Source organism: Acomys minous (genome assembly GCF_964271855.1).
Source record: "Acomys minous genome assembly, chromosome: 1".
Classification (NCBI taxonomy): Eukaryota; Metazoa; Chordata; class Mammalia; order Rodentia; family Muridae; genus Acomys; species Acomys minous.
Window position 1 is genome coordinate 4,686,307 of NC_140483.1, and position 18,386 is coordinate 4,704,692.

An 18,386-nucleotide genomic window follows, 5' to 3' on the forward strand; every position below is an offset into this window, starting at 1 on the left:
TTCTCCTTTTTGGGTGTAATTTAGATTCTGGGGGACCTTGTAGCTCCTATAAACTTAGATATTTTGCATTTCTATAATAAAGACAGTTTGTGTTTTGATAGAGTTGCTTAGGTTCTGTAAGTGAATTCTGCGGCTGTCCTTTCTTGACAGTTCCTCATCACTATGGACTGGGAGGCTTCCTCTGCCTTGCTCCTTCTCTTCTCTCTGCAGGGTCTTGCTCTTTGCAGTGAGGAGCTTGTACATCTGGATGGAGGCTCTTCATGGGAATGTTAGACGTTGGGGTGCCCTTCTTATAAATGGAGTCCAAGTGTTCTTGGTGGGGTCGTTGGTGGTGGGTGTGGTTCAGTTGGGTTCTGTGTGTTGATCTGCTCAGCACCTTGTTGAATTACATCTGGTTGTTCTGCTGTGGATTGTTTGGCATAAACACACACACACACACACACACACACACACACACACACACACACACACACAGAATATGATGCACTGTTTGTGAGGAAAGCGGGTCTTCCTTTCTGTCTGGTGGGTCACACTCTTGCTCTTGCCTTGTGCTCTGGCTGCGCTCCCAAGCCCCACAAGGTGCAGAGACTTGTTCAGAAAGCAGGCGGCCTTGGCTCATCCTGGCCTTGGGGGAGCTCCATCTTCCTATGGGAGGAGTTCAGCCTTGCAGGTGCCACCAAGTCCCTCCAGGGTCTCACTTGTTTTCGTCCTGCATGGGATTCTGACAGTTGTCTTTTGTCAGTCGCTTGATCTGCTAACATGTACATGCTAACATGCACCTCACAGTCGTTTCTCCCTAATGGCTCTCTAAGTACGTCTTGCTTGCTACAGAGATTCGGGTTGTAATGTGAACCACGCTGTGCTTTTTGATAGTTCTTTTTATTTTGTTCACCATTTAATATGGTTGGAAAAGAGGTCTTTTCAGTGAAAAGCACCATTAAACAAATTTATTTTTTTCTAATGTGAAAATTTCTGTAGTGTTTTTTTTTTATTCTAAGATAAAGGTTGTACTTTTCACTATAAATCAATAAATTGCCTTAATTAAGGGTTTTTAGATCTTAACCAGTTTGAAGCTGGCTAGAAGAATTTTAAAGCAGTGAAATTAAGACTGAAGCTGTAAAGATTTGAAGCTGTTTAAGCATCCCTCTGTGCCTCTCTCCTTTCTGTCTCCGTCAGCGCGCTCCTTTCTCTCTTCTCAGGCAGGGTTAGAAGTGAGCCAGGCGAAGGCAGTTCGGAGGCAGTGAGCTCCGAGGACGGGTCTGTAGGCTCCAGAGCACTCTGTCCCTGTTCTCCGTGCTCACAGTTGAGCACCCGCCTTTAAAGTGATCATCCACCTTTCAGGTTTTGAGTTAGACTGGACTCTTCCAGTTACAGCTAACAAAACCCTTAGCAACTCAAAGAAGTTCATAGACAAAAGAGTGTTAGCTCAGAGAAATGCCTGGCTGTGGGTTACCTCAGCTCAGGTGGCTTCAGAACTGCTGCCTCTTCTCTGTCTTTGCATTGTCCAGCTCCACACACGGGCTGCACTGCTGTGTCCATTGCTAAGACTGTCCAGCTCCACACACAGGCTGCACTGCTGTGTCCATTGCTAAGACTGTCCAGCTCCACACACGGGCTGCACTGCTGTGTCCATTGCTAAGACTGTCCAGCTCCACACACAGGCTGCACTGCTGTGTCCATTGCTAAGACTGTCCAGCTCCACACACGGGCTGCACTGCTGTGTCCATTGCTAAGACTGTCCAGCTCCACACACGGGCTGTACTGCTGTGTCCATTGCTAAGACTGTCCAGCTCCACACACAGGCTGCACTGCTGTGTCCATTGCTAAGACTGTCCAGCTCCACACACGGGCTGCACTGCTGTGTCCGTTGCTAAGACTGTCCAGCTCCACACACAGGCTGCACTGCTGTGTCCGTTGCTAAGACTGCACCCATGGCATCATGGAGGCATTTAAAAATGCCCAGGGTTTACTGGCCTGGCCTGGTCATGTGCCCTCATCTATTTTCCTAACTTATTAGGTACTGGTTGCCCCAGGGACACTGGACAGAGTTCTCTCTGCTTAGTGGATTCCTCCTACTGGAATGCAGGAGGAGTGGGCTAGCACCAGTGAAAACAAACAACTGGCATGGCACCCTCTGCCTGCCCTCCAGGTGGACATGGCACCCTCTGCCTGCCCTCCAGGTGGGCATGGCACCCTCTGCCTGCCCTCCAGGTGGACATGACACCCTCTGCCTGCCCTTCAGGTGGACATGACACCCTCTGCCTGCCCTTCAGGTGGACATGGCACCCTCTGCCTGCCCTCCAGGTGGACATGACACCCTCTGCCTGCCCTCCAGGTGGACATGGCACCCTCTGCCTGCCCTCCAGGTGGACATGGCACCCTCTGCCTGCCCTCCAGGTGGACATGGCACCATCTGCCTGCCCTTCAGGTGGACATGGCACCCTCTGCCTACCCTCCAGGTGGTCATGGCACCCTCTGCCTGCCCTCCAGGTGGGCATGGCACCCTCTGCCTGCCCTCCAGGTGGACATGGCACCCTCTGCCTGCCCTCCAGGTGGACATGGCACCCTCTGCCTGCCCTCCAGGTGGACATGGCACCCTCTGCCTGCCCTCCAGGTGGACATGGCACCCTCTGCCTGCCCTTCAGGTGGACATGGCACCCTCTGCCTGCCCTCCAGGTGGACATGGCACCATCTGCCTACCCTCCAGGTGGACATGGCACCCTCGGCTTGCCCTTCAGGTGGACATGGCACCCTCTGCCTGCCCTCCAGGTGGACATGGCACCCTCTGCCTGCCCTCCAGGTGGACATGGCACCCTCTGCCTGCCCTCCAGGTGGACATGGCACCCTCTGCCTGCCCTCCAGGTGGACATGGCACCCTCTGCCTGCCCTCCAGGTGGACATGACACCCTCTGCCTGCCCTCCAGGTGGACATGACACCCTCTGCCTGCCCTCCAGGTGGACATGGCACCCTCGGCTTGCCCTTCAGGTGGACATGGCACCATCTGCCTGCCCTCCTGGTGGTTGTCATTTATTATTCTTTCCTTACCTGCCCGAGTAAAATGGTTGTTTCTTTTATTTATTTATTTATTTTAGTTACTTAGAGGAGAGTTGGTTATCGCTTTTCACCATGTAGCTTTTGGGGATCAAACTCAGGGTGGTAGGCTGGCAGCAAGCACCTTTACCCTCTGAGCCATCTTGCTGGCTCTGTATTGGTTGTTTTATGTGTTTTCTCTTATGTGTTCTTAGACTATACTGAAGAATAATTATATGTTCAGAAACGCATGTAAGGCCATAGCTCAGTGTTCAGCTTCACACAGAGGAGTCTCTTAGAACGGATAGCTGCAGCAAGAGGCAGCATTTGGTGAGCATCCTGGAGCATCCCCAGCTCCTCTCCCAGCTGCTGCAGCGTTAGTTGTATCTAAGTATTTTCACAGAATTGAGTGCAATGTCTGTTTTTCCCCTTCTGTTCCTTGCAGAGACAGGCTGTGGTTGAGGTCACCTGCCACCCCCTCCAGCTATGCCCCAGGGGGCAGCATCTTGTTTTTCTTTGGTTAGTTTCTTCAGAGTCCTCAACCGTCACTTTTTCTTCCTTTCACCTCTCTGTTGCCTCTTCCTAAGATCGAGCTGTGCCCCTAGCAGCGTTTTGTCAACTTGGTCGATGCTGGGGCCTGAGTTGAAGGATCGCCTCTATTAGGATGGCCTGTAGGCAAGTCTGTGGGGCATCTTCTTGTTTGGTGAGAAGACCCTGCCACCCCTGGGCAAGGGGTCCTGGGTTGTATACAGAGGTAAGCTATGGGGAGCCATCCAGTGAGCAGTGCTCCTCCAGGGCCACGGGGAGCCATCCAGTAAGCAGTGCTCCTCCAGGGCCACGGGGAGCCATCCAGTGAGCAGTGCTCCTCCAGGGCCATGGGGAGCCATCCAGTGAGCAGTGCTCCACCAGGGTCTCTGCTTCTGGTCCTGCCTCAACTTCCTGCTCTTGCTTTACTTGATAATGGACTCTGACACTGAAGTGTGAGCAAAATAAACCCTCTCCTCCCCAAGGTACTTTTGGTCTGGGTGCTCACCACAGCAACAGAAAGCAAACCAGGATGGCCCTTTCTGTTGTCTTCCCTGGGAGACAACTTTATAAGGCCCCATTGTGGTTCTGCTCACCTTGAAGCCTTTCTCTGTAGGCTGCTCTGAGCTTAGGACCTGCCCATGTGTAGCCATGCTGACCTTAGCTGAACAAAGTTGTCTTCCTAAGTTGTAGTGCCCTTTGTGTGTGTGTGTGTGTATTTTTTCCCCAAGGAGTTACTTAAGCTTTTCTGTGTGTCCATAGGACTGTGGAAGGGACCCTGGAAGCTCTGTTGAATGTGGTCTAGTTTACTATTCATATGTGGAGTTATTTCTCTCTCTCTCTCTCTCTCTCTCTCTCTCTCTCTCTCTTTTTGTTTTTTGTTTTTTGTTTTGTATTTTGAGAGGTTCTACAGAGAGATGGGAGTTAGGTGCTGCCAGTGTCCTCCAAGCCTGAAGTCCCATAGATGGGTTTTTGAATGTTCAACTTTGTCAGTTGGGGTGTGTTGTATATTCTATATTTGACCCCTACTGTGTGTATTTCATGTGTGGTGTGCATACCCGATGAACGTCAAGGTAAATTATCAATGTTGTAGCCTTTTCCCTATGACTGCGTACCTAGAAGATGGGGTCTTCCTAACTCTCCCAGCACGCTGGCTGCTTCACAGCTCGGAGACAGCCTTACAGGAAGGTTTTAGTGGGGCGTCCAGCTTGACGGCTGCTAAACTAGGGAGACACCAGAGATGGTATATATTGCTTTTCCTGCCAACTTTGTTGTTGTCAAGCAATTTGCTACTTCACACAAATGGTCATGTTTGTTAAAATGAAATATATCTATGTTCTTTCTTTAAGATTGAATCCTAGGTATCACACATTAGGTAGATAAGTTGTCTACCACTGAGTTGTATCACACCCATTGCTTAAATTCCGTTTTTAATTGAATGGGATGTATTGAAACTATCCTGTAATTACTAAAGCATTATTTTATTGGCTCTTGAGTGGAAAAGACCACAAACTCAGTAAAACATTGGCTTAAAGTTGTTTTGAATGAGTCTGGAGCAGTGCCAGCTCGTCCCCTGGGGAGGGAAGGCCCGGCAACGGCTCCTGAGCTGAAGAGGTTAGACAGTCAGGAAAACCCAATCCAGAGCTTGCCCACTGGAGCTACAGGCCCTGTGCATCTTGTCTGGGGCAGAAGTAGCTGCAGTGATGGCAGGGATCCCCTCAGGCCTCAGAGCATTCTGGGCAGTGCATGCTTATGGGGAAGTCACCCCTGAGGGAGCAGGGAGCCACTGTCATGGCAGCTGTAAAGAGCTGAGGACAGTGACAGTGGGAAAGAGGCAGTCTGGTGGTCACCCACTGTTGTGGCACTGTGGGTGGGACACTGCTGAGAAGCAGTGAAGACTCTGAATGACAAATTGTGAAAATAAGACCACAGAGAATTATACATCGTAAAATAAACTCAGTAGTTAGAAAAATATCTAAAACCCAACAAGGAAAGCTTCACAGCAGCCAAGAGTCAATAAAGTGCCATTCACTCAAAGCAGCAGGGAAACGGACCTTAAAGAAGGAAAAATGAGGCAAAGCTGGTGACACGGGTGGAGGGTTCATCACACAGTGACGACTTTTAGCTGTGCATTACCTAAGGAAAGTTAGGCAGAGACAGCAATTACAGAGGACCCAAAGTCCTCCAAAGAGGCGGGAGCTTCATTATCAGAACAAAAAACCCTGTGTGTGTGTGTGTATGTGTGTCTGTATATGTGTGTGAGATAGATATTGCAAAAGAAGAAATTAACAAGCCAGATATGGTGGTGCATGCCTGTAATCCCAGTACTAAGGGAGGCAGAGGCAGGCTGATTTCTGTGAATTCGAGGCCAGCCTGGTCTACAAAGCGAGTCCAGGACAGCCAAGGCTACACACAAAAACCCTGTCTGGAGAAGGAAAAAATAAAGAAAGAAAGAAATTAAGGAATTCTAGAACTCAGCAACACAGAGTCTCCAAAATAAAACACAAAATAAATAAATAAATTAAGAATTCTAGGACTCAGCAACACAGTGTCTCCAAAATAAAACAGAAAGAGGTAAAATGTTTATGAATTATTATACACTCAATTTAACTGTGGTAGTTGTGAGTGGTCAGGTGAAGTGTGAGTCTTTGCAGGCCTTGTTTTGTGGCCAGCACACAGTCTGCCTTAGAGACTGCTCTGTGGGCTTGTAAGTCCTAACTGTTTTCACGTGGTAGGCTAGAATCTTCTGCAGGTGCCATGTCATTTAGGTTGGCTAAAATATTGTTCAATACTTGAACATCATTTTCTGTCTCTATTTTAACCATTATTGAGATGTCTCTAATCTTCCTTAATTATCTGTCTCTTTATTTTGGTAACTTTTTTTTTCTCTGTTTTGGGGTTTTGGTGGTAATTCTTACATTTCTGATTAATTTGCATTTTACATTATGAACTGTCTGTTTTTGTTTCTTGTGCTACTTTCTCATGAAGTACATTTTGTTGGTTATTCCTACAGTTACTCTGCCCAGGATTATGTCTTGCACAGTGCAGCCTTTTCTGTCCTTTGCCTGTGTGTTTGTTGGAATCAGGGTGTCTTGCCTGTTAACAAGGGACGGTTGGATCTGTTTTTAATCCAGCCGTAGCCTCATCTCTGCTTCATACATTGACTGCGTTAATGTAGCTGGAGTTATGTCAGCCCTGCTGATGGTTGCTGTGGTTCCCATAATGCTACTTCATCTCTCCGTAAGGCTGCACGCCTTTTGAGTTCTTGCTGACGGTTCTCTGCAGATTACAGAAACACACATTTTAGTTTGAAGTGTCTACTTCATGGTAGGATTGTCCTAATTCCAGAGATGCACAGATGCTTGGCTTCCCTGGAGCTCCCTCCTTGCTCACTCCCTTCCTCTTCCTCTTCCACCAGCTTCATCTTCAGATAAATGAGCCTTGTAATGTGGTTTTACAGTTACTGCATGTGTAATCCCAGCACTCAGTAGTTTGAGGCAGGACAATTGCTTCAAGTTCAAGACCAGCCTGGGCTACATAGCAAAAATCTACTTCAAAGGAATGAAGAAACAAGCAAGCAAACAAGCAAGCAAGCAAACAAACAAACAAGCAAGCAAGTAAGCAAACAAACAAAACAGCAAAAACCAGAGGGATGGAGGAGGGAGAGGATTTTCTCTTTCGTTTGGGTGTTTGACCTCTGGGTGTTTGTGTGTTAGCTCTGGTCTCTTTGAAATTGTTCCTGGTGTTTGTTGTGGCCTTGGTGTCTGCCACTGGTGTCTGTGTTTTTGCACGTGCACATCAGTGTTCATGAAGTTTGGGCATCTTCATCTGTTACGTCTTCCAGCAGGGTACTTTTCCCTGTTTCTTCTTTTCTATTATGTAGACTGGGTTCTGTGGACATTAATGGAGTTTCCACAGGTGTGTAAGCCTCTGTGGTTCCTGTTTTCTACAAGTTACTTTCAGTGCCTGTCCACCCTTCCTTTCCGTGTGCTGCTAGCGCAGTCTGCTCTTTAGTTCATTCTTCAGTTCTTTCAGCCCTTTGCAGCCCCTGATCCATGTTCATAGTAGGTGCTTTACTTCTCTCTGCCTGTTAAGATGTAGGTATGTGTGGGCCCACTCAGCGTTCCCATTGGACCATGTTTTCCACGTTTCTTTGTGTGTCCCCTATTTTCTTCAATGCTGTTGGATTCTGTAGCAACTCCACAGCTCTTGTTATCCTCTCGGGGCGGCTGTTACTGTTGTCTTTTGCTCTGTTATTTGTCACTTTCTGGTCGTAGCTCGTGGTGGTGCATGTGCTGCCTAACACCCGTGTTCACAGGTGAGGCTCTCCGTGCGTCTCCCACCACCCATTTGTGAGGATGGGTAGATCCTGGGCTCTCTGATATGCGAATTAGCAACTTCTAAGATCCCAGGAATATTTAGGAGTGTATTGGGGCATACACACCATGGTTGTCCTGTTTCTCGCTGTTGGTTGCAGCACATTCGCTCCTATGACGTCATGCCTCCTGCTCCAGCACAGGTTGCTGTATTTGTTCAGAGTCCACCTGTAAGCCCCTCTAACTGCAAGTCCAGGCTCAGCAACTGGGCAGCCATCATTTGTTTGGCTGTACCATTTCTGATCTTTGTGGAAACAAGATGGTGACAGATTCCTGTGGCCCAGTGTGCATGGCCGCCCACACTCAGGAGAAGAAATGTCACAGTAATAGCTTGCTGAAGAACTTAGGAGCTGTCACTAAAGTCTGTATTGACTAGTTAGGTCTGGACCTGCAGCATTGGATGTTCCCTGCCTCCGACAGACAGATCAACAGATCACCAAAGTGCAGAGCTGCTATGCTCATGCTTTCGCCTTCCCCTTTGGGTTTTTATTTATTTTAAAAATGTATACCTGTTTGTTCACTTTGTGTTCTTGCGCATGTGCACTAACTTGCTCATTTGTGTGCTGTGGTGTGAACGTGGTGGTCAGAGGGCAGTGCTCTCCTCCTGTGGGTCCCAGGAATTAAACTCAGGTGCCCAGGTTTGGAAATAAGTATCTTTACCTACTGAGCCACCTCACTGGCTTGACTCTTTTTTTGTGTGTAGCTTAGGCTGGCCTGGAACTTACAGTGTAGCCCAGGTGGTGGTGGACTCCCTATTCTCCAGTCTTTACCCCAAGGCTGAGATTAGAGGGTGAGCCACCACACCCAACTCTTTTCACTGTTGTTCTGTGTCTGATGGGGAGAAGGTTGTGTAGTGTTATGCTTCTTTTGTAATTTTAGATTTATTTAGCTATGGAAACAGAGCTTGAGAGGTCATGTGCCTTGGGCGATCAGGACTCTCTGTCTGTGGTTGATTATCAAGGAACAGGATTGGGTGCTGTGGTCCCCAGGGGTCAGCTCAGCAGGGTCAGCTGACCCGGAACAGATGGGCTTGGGAAGGGCGTGGTTCTTCATCTGTCCATGCCCTGTGCGCTGGGCAGGGCTGCTGCATCATGCAGAAGAGCAGCCTCTAAGCTGTTGCTCGTGACCCCGGGAGGCTTTGCTGTCTGTTTCCTATGGGCTACAGTGCTGGAGTTCCTAGCGGGTCACAGCCAGAGAAAGGAAGTCAAGATGCAGTTTACCAGTGTGTGCTCTGTGTGCTCCTTGAATTTTTCCCTCTTTTCATGTCAGCTTTTATGCTAAGAGTTTCACATTTTAATGACAAAAATGTTTGTTGGAAATTATAGCTTGGAAAAAGAGCACTGCTTTCGTGTTTCAGCAAAAAGCTAGGTAAAGCACTGATGTGGTAAAGTAGCTGTGGAGCTTTATATTCAGATGGTATGAGCAGGAAAGAGAACATCTGAAATCACCACTTGCACATGGCAACAAACACATCATCATCTGCTTAAAAAAGAGTTATAATTACAGTTGACGAAGCATGGACACCATAAAAATGCATTAGTGTGGCTTGACACATTAATTACCTGTTTTTGCAGATGTTTTTATGTATTGTTGTGTGAACAGTTTACAAAATAATTACAGGAAAGTCATATGGAAAATAAACTAAGTGGGTGGCTTCTCATCTAAATATTTTCATTCATGTGAATCTGTGTGAGGCACAGCTGCTGTGCAGCACAAGCCAGGGACAGAACTCCCCAGGGCTGCGCAGGCGACCTCTGCCTTCAGCCCTAGCACGGTTTTATAGCTTTAGCAACAGTTTATAAACATTCACGTCAGAAAACTGGGTTAATCCCAGGATTACTAAAGAATCCTCGATTAAGACAAGAAGAAATGTAAATGTCCAGGAATAATGTAAGTCAAATTAAATGAAGCCTAAGCCCCAAGTGGAAAGCGACTGGTTTTAGCACCACAGGCACTTGGGCCCTTTGAGGAAGTCTCAGGCCTTGCTCTGTGCTTCTTTGCTCGGAGACCGTCACCTGTAACCTGCACTTGTCCTGTGTTCACCGTGAAGATCTGCTGCATGTAAATTGCTCAGTTCAGTCTCCGGGCTCGTTGGTAGTGTGAACCTGTGTGTCCTCGGCAGCTGCTGCACTGCAGTGAGTGGCCTCAAAAGTGAGCGTCATTCAGATAATTTCAGGGACGAGGCACGCCTTCTTAGTGTTTACAATCAGCTAAGAAAGATGTCTTTCACAACTGTGGCTGTTAGGTACGAGAAATTGGTGGTAGACTTCATCCTACTTACAGGTGGTTTATAATTACTTAGAATACTTAGTTTCTTGTTGATGCTTTTTTGACAGTTTCAAGCAAAATTATGTCAAAATGTCATTTCCCTTTTTGGTGTACCCATGCTGCTTAGTGTTGTGCTCTGCTAGGGTCCCTCTGTGCACATGTCAGCCACTTGGATTGAAGAGCCCCACAGTCTTATGCATTTGTTGGTTTTTAGGAGAAAGGCAGGCAGGTACAGGGAGGGGTGGGAGAGGCACTCCTAGCTGTTGAGGTACAGTCCCCCCCACACCCCCAGTTTGGAGAAAGCCACAATTAGCAGGTATGAAAACCTGCCCTTCTAAGCCAAGTCCTGGTATCTTCTGTCATCCTGCCTGGGGCACAGGCCATCTTTTTGTCTAATGTGTGTGTTGTGTACTTGCCTGGCCGTCAGTCACTTAGAGCTTGTCTTGGCTGCCAGATTGACTGTTTATGGTATTGCAGCAGCTTTATGCTGGCTTGGATGTCCACTGGATGTCCTGAGCATAGTCCCTGTGGATAAGGGTGGACCACTGACTGGCTCTTTAGTCAGACCCGAAGGGTCTTCTGTATGTAAGGTTCTGGGACAGCACTCAGGTGACAGTGCTGCTGGAACCTAGCTTAGTAGCCAGGCCTCTCTCCTGAAGAGTGGGTGTGAGGGCCAGCAGTAAATGGAAGAGAGAGCGTTTCACTAGCTACGTCCTTCTGGAGATCACTGCTAGGAAGATCCCTCTGTTTGCTGCAGTCTAGTCCAGGGGTGCTGCTCTGCCTGAGCTGCTGCAGCAGGAGAGGCACAGCCTCCTGTAAAAGTGGCTCCAGGAAGATGAGCTGGTACCTCTGGCTCTGATGGATACCAAGGCAGTTTGGTTTTTAAGGAGGGTGTTAGCGCTGGCCAGGTAGCTATGAGCATTAAGACATTTCTGACAAGCCTAATGACTTCAGTCAATACTGAGACCCACATTGTGAAAGGAGAGACTTGACTAATGCAAGCTGACCTCCGATTTCCCTTTGTATACCGTGGCACACACAATATAAATAACTAGGATAGCAAAGAATAAAGTACTACAACCCTTGTTCATTTTACTTGATGTACGAGGAAAACTAACGTAGATTAATATGATATCAAGAAAACAGTTGTTGGGGCTGGAGAGATGGCTCTGGCTAGGAGCACCTGCTGTTCTTGCTGGGGGCCCAGGTTCAGTTTCCAGGACCTATATTGTGGCCCTCAACTCTCTGGAACTCCAGGTCCGAGGGATCTGATGCCCTCTTCTCGATCTAGAAATGCATATGGTAGCCATACATGCACGCAGGACCAACACCCCCACACATAAAGTGACAAGAAGGAAAACAGTTGTAGGGTTGGCTCTTTCACGGTTTGCCTCTTTATTAGGATGTGCCGCACAGCTGAAGGAGCAGAAGGCTCTGGGAAATCAGGGATTTTTCTATATTTACCAGAAAGTCAGATATTAATTCATATGATTTTTACTTCAACTTTTCTTGTATCTTTAGCCCATATTACAAAGCACGACAATCCTTTTGTATTTTAGCTAATTAATTAGTTAATTGTATATGTGGGTGTGAGCGCGCCCTCCTGTGGAGGTCAGGGGGCTGCTGCTGGCCTTGGTTCCCTCCTCCATCCACGTGGCCGCAGGCTCTCTTACCAGCTGCCCTCCTTCCTGTTTGACTTGAGAGCATAAGAACATTAGAAATTTAGGAATTGCAAGAGTTTTTTGTTTTGTTTTGTTTTTAAAACCAGAGGTGGGGATATAGCTCAGTGTGTGGCCCTGTGTGGCTTATGTGTGACATACTCAAGTTCCCAGGCTCAGTCTTAGCACTGAAACAAATGGATAGATCAGGACCAGCCAGAAAGCCAGCTTTTGGTGAAGTGACATGTGCCTGTGCTATTGGTGTTGGGTCTTGATTCAGGAGCCCAGTACTCTGGGGCTGAGGCTTGAGGTTAGCTGGGCGAGGTACTGCATACTTAGAGTATCAGTATTTGGGAAGATCATAGGCCAGCATGGTCTTTAGACCATCAAATACAAAGACCCAACCCAGCCGGCCTTGAACTCACAGAGAGAGATCCACTTGCCTTCCTGTCTTGAGTACTGGGATTAAAGGTGTGGGATATGACGTGTGGCCAGCAATGATGTTTCAAAAGAAGTGAACATCTTTTGGTTATTCCTGTTTAAAGTTTTAAAAATAGAGAAAAGGTAAAGAGCAGGGAGAAATAGTTGAGTCCTGGTGTGAGGCTCAAGTGTGGTTAACACTGGGCCTGCTGTTGCCGGCTCTAGCACACACTGAACCTGGAAAACTGCTAGTGGACACAGGGAGCATTCCATGGAGGCGGTGAGCACTGGGGAGCATTCCATGGAGGCGGGGAGCACCGGGGAGCATTCCATGGAGGCGGGGAGCACTGGGGAACATTCCATGGAGGCGGTGAGCACCGGGGAGCATTCCATGGAGGTGGGGAGCACCGGGCAGCCTTCCACGGAGGCAGGGAGCACCGTTAGGACTTCAACTGTTTTTGTTGACTTTTGACTTAACCACTGGGTTTGAGAACAACATTGATAGGGGTTGGCTCAGTACAAATGCAAAAGTACAGGTTACCCAGTGACTGGCTCTCGTTACACCCGGGTGCTGTGCCTTCATCTCCTGCAGGACGTGCAGATGCATAAATCATTCCTTCATTCAAGGTTGCCTTTTGTTCTCAGAACACTTAACATAAGGCAGAAATGGTAGGCTATACCTGCGAAGAACAAAGCATCATTAAATTCAGGCAATCATCACTTAAAAACTGTAGCCACCAAGGCCATCTTAAATAGGAGCATTCTTTTATGTGACCCAGTTGTAAAACAAAAACAAAAGAAAAAGCAAAGAAAAAGCGACAAACAAAACTCACGGCAGTGCAGAGATTGGTCTGATGTCCTTGCTAGAGTGATAAGGCCCAGGGAAGCATGAGGCAGCTGTGCGGGCCCTGCCGGGGCAGAGGAGGAGAGCTCATGAGTGGGATGTGCTCAGGAGGGCCTTGTGTGCGGTGACGTTCTGTGCGTGTGGTGAACATTTGGCTAACGCTCCCTGAAAGTCTCAGGCAACGCCAGGAGGTACACATCCAGGGCCTGTCTTCTGAGAGGTCTGAGCTGGCCAGTCCTGCAGTCAGAGCTCCTCTTGTTGAGAGTGGAGGTGGCTGAGGAGAGTGGAGCGAAAGAGCTGCTTCTGATGCAGTGTGAAACTGGCCTTCATCTCCAGGTGACTTAGTATGCCCTTTGCTCTTAGGCACACTGAGGAGGAAAGACTCTGCCTCCCAAGTAAATTCTGAGGTAACCAAGGCATGTGAAAGATGATGGTTCGCTTCAAGCTGTTATGACAGCTTTTTACAATTATATCGAAATGTAGGTGTGTGTGTGTGTGTGTGTGTAATAAATAATGCAGCATCTGGACTAGGTTCTCCTGTATTCCTTCTGTGTTCCTTTCCCAGTGAGGATGTAGCTGTGAGCTCTGATGTCTGCGCCTGGCACCCGCAGTCCTGACCCCACCCTGCTGTGAGATCCTGCACACCTCAAGCTTATCGTTCTTTGTTGCTTACTCACACTTTTTCCTCTTGTTTTACCCAAGCAGGACAGTCAATTTTCAAGTTCACTTCCTTTCCCCTTCTGTGCCAGATACCACTGAGGGACAAGTGGCTCAGAGTGTCAGGCCTGTCGTCCAAGGTGGGCTGGACCCAAATTTTGGGTCTGAGGTTGGAAGAGCAGTGACTTGGGAGCCTTGACAGGGCAGCTCACCTCACATCCACTAGGGACAAGATGAGCCCCCAAGAACACCAGCCCAGTGACCTGTTTGCTCCAATTAGACCTCACTTCTGGAAGTTTCTGTCACTTCTCAGCAGTGCAGTCACATGGTAAATCCATCTGTAGTCTGCAGAGCCTCGGGAACATGCCAGCCACTGCACTCAGCAGCTGGGGCCCTGCTTTAGCATTTAGGCCTTTGGAGCACCCCTCCCCCCCAAACTGTAACAGACCTGGCTTGGGCGTAGAGTCTCATGTTACCTCTGTAACCAAGAAAACATTTCTTATCCTGAGCTCGTATTTTTAGTTATGAAAGAGAAGAAATAACCCCTTTCCCTATTTTTTTTTGTTTATTACTTTACATCTTGATCACAGCTTCCCCTCCCTGTCTCCTCCCAGTCCTTCCCTCTCCCCTCCCCCACCCCCTTCCTAGTCTCCTCAGAAAAGGGGAGGCCTCCCATGGACGCCAGCCAGCCTTGGCATGTCGAGTTGCAGTAAGACTAGGCACATCTTCTTCTGTTGAAGCCACTAGACAAGACAAGTTAGGGTACAGAGCTCCTGCTCTGGCAACTGGGGTCCCACGTATCTACCCAGCTACGCAATTCTTACGTGTGTGCAGAGGGCCAAGTCCGTCCCATGCATGCTGTCCGGTTGGTAGTTCAGTCTCTGAGCACCTGTGGCTCCAGGTTAGTTGATTCTGTAGGTTTTCTTGTGGTCCCCTTTACCTCCCTGGCTCCCTCAATCTCCCCCGCCCTTTTCCACGGGATTCCCCAAGCTCCACTTAATGCTTGACTCTGGGTCTCTGCATCTGTTTCCATCAGGTGCTGGGTGAAGCCTCTCCGAGGAGTTATGCTAGGTTCCCGTCTGCAGTCGTAGCAGAATATCATTAATAGTGTGGGGGGCGGGCTCCCTGTCGTGTCATTGGCTGGCCCTTCCCTCAAATTCTGCTCCTTCTTTTACACCTGCACACCTTGTGGGCAGGGTGAATTTGGGTCTAAGGTTTTGTGCCTGGGTTGGTGTCCCAATCCCCCCATTGGAAGTCTTGCTGGTTATAGGAGATGGCCTACTGAGGCTCCACATCACATTGCTGGGGAGTCTTAGCTAGGGCCGCCCTCCTAGGCTCCTGGGAGCTTCTCTTGCCCTGGGTTTGTAGCTTGTCCCAGAGATGCCTCCCAATCCACTTCTGGCTCTCAGTACTTGATCCCTCTGTCCTGCCACCATCGCAGCCCTCCTGTTCCCGTCCCCGCCCACCCGTCACTCAGGCCCCACCCTCTGTCGACTCCATCCCCATGTCTATTCTATTTCCCCTGCTCAGTGAGACTCAAGTGTCTCCCCTCAGACCCTGCTTTGGGTCTGTGGATTGTAGTATGTTTATCCTGTACTATACGGCTAATATCCGCTTATAAATAAGTACACACCATGAGTGTCTTTCTGGGTCTGGGTTAGCTCACTCAGGATGATCTTTTCTAGTTCAATCTACTTGCCTGCAAAATTCATGATTTCCTTGTTTTAAATAGCTGAGTAGTATTCCACTGTGTAAATGTACCACAGTTTCTTTATCCATTCTTCAGTTGAGGGACATCTAGGTTGTTTCCAGTTTTCTGAGAAAGCACCAGATTGATCTCCAAAGTGGTTGTACAAGTTTGCAACCCCACCTGCAATGGGAGTGCAACCTTGCTCCACATCCTTGCCATCATGTGCCATCTCTTGAGTTTTTGATCTTAGCCATGCTGACAGGTATAAGATGGAATCTCAGAGTCATTTTGATTTGCATTCCCTGATGACAAGGATGTAGAACATTTCTTTATGTTCTTCTTAGCCATTAGAGATTCCTCTGTTGAGAATTCTCCGTTTAGTTCTGTACCCTATTTTTTAATTGGGTTATTTGGTTTGTTGCTATTTATTGAGTTCTCTTTCCTTTGGCAGATGTAGGGTTGGTGAAGATCTTTTCCCAGTCTGTAGGCTGACACTTTATCCTATTGACAGAAGAAAGTTTTGTGAGGTTCCATTTATTACTTGCCGATCTTAGTGTTTGAGCAAGAAATAAACTTTTTTATAATGAGCGTGTGATTCAGTGAAGAGGTGCCCGGTGGCCATGCTTCTCACATAGTTTTGTGTTCCCATAGCCTAGCATGCGGAGAACACGTGCTCTGTGAACAGCAGGGTTGGCGTCCAGGAAGTGCAAGTTTTGATTTTTCCTTTTGTATTTATCTCAGCTTTGAAGAGACACTTGAAGTTGTGGACAGGACAATGGTCGTGTGTATCATGGTCCTCCAGCAGCCCTCGAAAGCCAACAGGCGGCGTGTGTCACTATGAGCTCTGCCTCCAGAGTCTGAGCATGCACAGTGCTGCCTTCAGGCTGCAGAGCCTGGGAAACAGCAGCCACCCAGTCCAGTAAACCAGATGGCTCGGAGGCCTTTGCTTGGGAGTCCTGCGTGAGTTGCTGGGAGTGCAGGCTGGAGGCTCTAGAGGCTGGGAGCTCCCTCTGCTGAGGAAGGACGGAGCTGTTCAAGCAAGCCCCTTCTGCTTTCAGCCTCCGCCCCCGCCCCCATCTATTCAGGGCAGCTCTTCCCCATCTCAGCTCTCTGCCCTACGTGCCAGTCATCTCTGGAAACACCTTTGCAGACATCCAGAAATCTTCTCATCAGCTTTCTAGGTGTTTAAAAGCCAACCCAGTCAGTTTGACAGCTAGATTAACCATCAGGCTTGGACAGTGAAGTCTTTCTCCTTTGAGTGGCAAAGCCTAATGAGAATGCCTGTCTGTCTGAAGCATGTCTGTGAGCAATATGATGAGTTAGAGCCACTGTGGAGATCTGCGGCTTTAGCCTTGTGTTAGTCCACTGCATAGGGCCTGGGCAGCAGCCCTCTCAAGGGCGGGTTGCATGCTGTTTGTCAGCCACCATGGCCTTTGAAGGGGACAAATGTGGGAAATCACAGAATCTGTATGTGGAAGGTACATTCTGAAGCCTCCCAGGCTTCCTCCCATGCTTGTTAGTTTCCATGGAAGTGGCCCACTATCAGCAGCGGGAATCCATTTTAGCACTGGCTTGCAGTCCTTGTTTCTCTGTTACTATGGAGACTGCCTAGAAAGTGACAGAAAGGCCAAAAGTTTAAAAAACAGTGATTTGATAACAAAATAAGATTGGAGCTGTATATGGCTGTAGCCGAGTCTTCCATACCTCTTGTGAATTTCAGGTGAGTGTGTGAGACAAGCTTACTACTTTAGATAGAGCCAAGTTTGAAGCCTAACAAACGGGGTCAAGCCCAAGGTGAGCCCAAGATCTAAACAGAGGTTTAAGTTGAGCTTGATGAATAGTACCTAGAATATGAAGAGCGGGTGGGTGATGGGCATCACGGTCCAAGACAGCGTTGTTTGTGTGTGACATCAGCTCGAAGGCATGTGGCATTTTTCTTACACCATTTTTGGTGTGTATATGTAGGAAAATTGTGAGAGAGAGGGCAGAAAGATTGAGCCAGAGGACCAGGGACTCTGTTAGTAGATGGTGTCTTCTGTATATGACAGAGAAGCGTCAAGAGTATGGAATCTCAAGAGTATGGTCACCTAAGGTCACAAGACCTGCACAGTGACAGCCCAGTTGACATCCCAACATGGATGAGGGAAATCCCCACCACCAGATGAGTGACTACTGAGAGAGGGAGTTTTCCTCAGGGAAAGCCCCCCAGTGTAGTTATCTAATCCCGAATAGTCAACCCTAAACACATATGTGCGCACGCGCGCGCGCGCACACACACACACACACACACACACACACACGCACACACGGAACACATGATCTTTTATCCATCCTTGAATGAAATGGTGCTTCTTAGTCACACACGGCATTCCATTCTAGAGAGGAGAGAGCCCAACACTTGATAAGCTTTTAGGTCTTGAGAATTTAGAGCTGTTTTTAGGAAACAGAGACCCAGATGTATTAAAAGACCTATGTAATTTTATAATGTCAGGATTTCAGGCATATTTTTGCTTTCCTGTGTAAGATGTGTGACAACTGGTTGCTAATGAAACACCCATGAAGCTTACGCAACTCACTGTAATTTTAATTTGGAATTACCCGAAGTGGTTTTATTCTTGAGTTTGACTGGATGTTTGCATAGCCCGTGGCCTGCCAGCCCCAGGTTGCCGTTTACTGAGCAGCCGTTATGTTTGCTTGTAGTTTTGATTTGGGAATTGAACCTCCTGAACCAGGGCTCTCCAGAGCGCTCTACACACTTTCGTGTACAGTGGCACTCCTTCATATGCTGGGTCTCAGTGCATATTCAGGGAGCAGCCTGTCAGCTGTGGGCAACTAAACCTTTGGGGGTCAGGGTGAAGCCATTTTCAAGTTCGACTCTCTGTTCTTCACAGTTACAGATGTGAAAGAAGCAGTGAAT

General features: G+C 48.2%; 1 protein-coding gene across 3 annotated transcripts in view; it reads left to right on the forward strand.

The window, feature by feature from the left end:
* Positions 1-18,386, forward strand: part of RPS6KC1 (ribosomal protein S6 kinase C1) — a 137,379-nt gene that overhangs the window by 48,285 nt on the left and 70,708 nt on the right. The window lies entirely within an intron of this gene.